A 3,582-nucleotide genomic window follows, 5' to 3' on the forward strand; every position below is an offset into this window, starting at 1 on the left:
TTCTAAAAAAAAAAAAAAAAGGCTCTACCTTTACAATATATTTCTGTTCCACGTGTTATGTTTCTTACTGGAACTGTTTGGTTTCCCAGATCAGTACACATGGGCTAATTTTAATCATCAATAAATGCAACAAACCTTGAATAACCCAATTTGCCGTTTCCTGATGTACTCCCGTTGAAATTAACAGTGACAAACGGTATTTTGATGACTGAATGTTGAGAAATAAAACTCCAAGAACTTTCGGCGGCTCTCTTTCAAAAATTAAACCGATCACAGCTTAATTAATCAGCATATGTAGTGGACACTAGCGAGAGTAAAGCCCTCAGAAGAATATTATAAGTTAAATTACAGGACAGGATTAGAAATGAAATTATAAGAGATTATTCTAGTGCCATTAATTTAAATGAAATCATGGCGAGGAGTAGATGGAGATGGTTTTCGGCACGCTGAGAATGGACACTGCCTTACTGTCGGCTTCACCAAATTATCTTTGTAATATTATATTGGACCTTGGTTGTGTTCAGCTTTAAGCATTCTTCACCTCCGTTCCCACCTTGCCAAAGTATTTTAACTTTTACTTCAGTTCCTCTGTGCCTCAAGTTCCATTATCTTTCTTTTTTTTTTTATAAATATATGGGTGTCCACCCAGAAATACCCAATGCCATTAGCACTTAGCCCTTTTAGATTCGTTAATTTGGGATCTACGCTTTTTAACAGTGATCATATTAAGCAAAGCAGTGCATAAAAACCCCAGGTCTACTTACCAGAAAGATAGATTTTTTTTTTAGTTCATCAAAATGCTCGTTCGCGTGGTTTTCATATTTCATTGTAGATATTTCGATCAAAATCATCATTCATCAGCCTACCGGCGGCCGGGGTAACTTGAAACGACCCAATAACATCCGACTTGACCTGGGAAACTGCCGGAGGCCATTTCCTGTATCCAATCAGAATTCAGTAATTCCACATTTCAAACTGGGTAATGTATGGGTGCCGACTGTCATGGCCATTGGCCAGGCCCAGGAGTGAGGACTGGTACTCTGGAGTCTGGTAGCTGCTTCACTGAGCTGCAGCTCCGTCGGCCAGAATAGTGCATTGGACAACATACATACTCCATACGGTACCTATTAGTGACCAAGTGCGTCCTTTATACAGGAGTGACCAATTTGGCAGGCTTTATAGCCAAAATCTTATATCCAATCCTCGAAGCCGTTGGATTTGCTTATCAGTTCAAGGAAATGTACTTTGTACCATTCTCGCCCCTTAGGACAGTCACAGGATTCAGGTCCCATTCGATAGTGGACACTCACGGATGAAGTACCTGAGGCATCTCACAAGTCACAGTCCAAGTAAGCCTACCACATTTTACACGTATTGAGTTTTGTTTTGTCCTTCCTGTTGTACAAGATTTGTTCAGGTGCGTCAACACATTTATATTTTCAACCAAACTTTCCCAAAATACATATTCAACCAAAACAAACAATAGAACAATACACCATAATTAAACCAAACAAACAAAGAGAACAGTTCACCACAACTCAGGGTTATTACAACGATAATAGGTTTATTTACGGTCTTTTATTCGGGTTTAATTTGGGTGAATTAAAATACGGGTTTAATTTTAATTAAGGCAAAAAATAAGTAAAGCAAAGTTTGTCACTGACGGAATGGTTGCCGTAGCCGCGGCGGCCGGTTGCCAAATCAGAAAAATTCTCTATACTTCAAGTGTTGTTCTAATGTATTAATCAAGAAAAGGACACATTTCATGAAAAGTATTCGTTTGAAAATTAAAAGAATCTGCTTCTAACGACGAGAAAAAGAAGTATTCGCCAGAATTATAACGTATTGTCCATTGCAACACGATAGCGACTGTGGTTGCTAACGTTGCCGCTAGTCTGCGTGGAGTGATGCAACTATTGATTCAGGGTTGCCAGATTATTTCGGCTGGATTGTCGTACATGAGCCCTAAGATTGTCGTTTTTCAACCAAAAATTATCGTTCACAGTTTCAATATAATTATTAGGAAGTTACATGATTGACTTATTTCAAAATATTTTAGTATAATTGTTTAATTAAACACACACACATTTGTATATACCTAAGGTATGTATCGTACATCGGACCGGACCAAAAATAATCGTACATGTACGATAATTATCGTACGAATGGCAACACTGTATTGATTTCACACGACGTGTTCGTCCCGAACACGTATGTCAGGAAATACGTACAGATTATCCCGGGACGGGACGTGCAATCGTGCATACATGCGCAACCAGTGAGCTCCTGCTCTTGTATAAAGCCTCGACACTCGGCCATCATCGTTTTAGAAAGCCGTGAGGAGAGCTGTCATACTCTACAAGGCACGTAAGACTGAACATTTTCCCGAAGTGTGAATTTTTCCTAAATAGTGAAACTGTTTATATTGTAAAGGTTGTTACTGCCTTAACCTTGGTCACGTCTAAAAGTGTTTATATGTTTGTGAAGTTGAAAAATGTTGTGCTTTATAATGTGCGTATAACATAAACAACCTCTCTAAATTAAGACTGCGTAAATGTTTCCTGTGTTGAAATTTACTTCACTTTTAAGGGCTGCTTATCTAGACCTATACAGCACTGTTTAAAAAAGAAAGTAGGCCTATTAATGATTACTGTGTTATAGTGGGTTACGTGACGAAGGACTTTGCACTATGAAAATTAATCGATGATTGCATTGTTGGTGATATCAGCCCAGTTTATTTTCCGGTATTTCTTCTTAAATGTCCCCTAATGGTATTGTTAGTGACAAATAGATTTGTTCTACCTTGTCACCGGTTATTGTTTTTGTGATGTAAGTATGTGTCGGGTATAATTTCCCTTTTTCGTTATTTTTAAGATCACAGTGCATTTTGTCTGTTATATTCATCTCCTTATAAATATATTTATATCGTAGTTACTAGTGGTCTTCCAATACCCGGTGAAGAATTAGTAGTTCTTGTCCAATTAATGCATATAATAAAAATAATTTTTAATATAACACATAAACTATTGTCATTGGCATTTGATTTTGAGTTGCATTATTTCGTTACGAAAATTTTAGCAATTTTAGTTTCCCATACGGAGACTATTCTAAATTAACTAACTTTTTTTATTTAAATTACCTAACACGTAAATTAATAACGGTAATTTTTGTTGTTGAGATGTTTCATACATTTTTTATACATGTTTAAGTCCATCCTAATTTAAAGGTTTAATCTCTGGTTACCTGTTATTTTTCTTTAGCTAACTCATACACTGAATAGTCAGTCCTATAATTTACACATTAATTTTCCTCATGCACCTGAAAATGTCTTCATCAAACAAGTTTGTCAACTACTTTACATGTTTATTGGCTACTTTTCACTTGGTAACGGTGGAAGAGACAATAGTTATATTTTATGCACCTCTTACTTGAGAAGGGCACCTCTAAATAAAAGCTTTATCTAGTTTTGGATAGAGCCATAGGCACTTTACTTTGGTCTTTCACTGACTTGGGTTAGAATTTTGCTTGAGGGTACACTCGGACACAATTGTTTACTCTCCTTACTGGGATAGTTCCCCTTGT

The 3,582-nt window shown here is 36.8% G+C and overlaps 1 protein-coding gene across 4 annotated transcripts in view; it reads left to right on the plus strand.

The window, feature by feature from the left end:
- Positions 1 to 1,211: 1,211 nt before the first annotated feature.
- LOC137656824 (NFX1-type zinc finger-containing protein 1-like) overlaps positions 1,212 to 3,582 on the plus strand; it is an 80,447-nt gene continuing 78,076 nt past the window's right edge. Inside the window, exon 1 of one of the 4 annotated variants that reach the window (XM_068391144.1) lies at positions 1,212 to 1,349. The gene's annotated coding sequence lies outside the window, so the exon portion shown is untranslated. Of the gene's footprint in view, positions 1,350 to 2,218; positions 2,368 to 2,601; positions 2,830 to 3,582 lie in introns of those variants that run through there. The other 3 variants (XM_068391141.1, XM_068391142.1, XM_068391145.1) reach the window with 3 other exon arrangements.

Source organism: Palaemon carinicauda, chromosome 17, assembly GCF_036898095.1.
Source record: "Palaemon carinicauda isolate YSFRI2023 chromosome 17, ASM3689809v2, whole genome shotgun sequence".
NCBI lineage: Eukaryota > Metazoa > Arthropoda > Malacostraca > Decapoda > Palaemonidae > Palaemon > Palaemon carinicauda.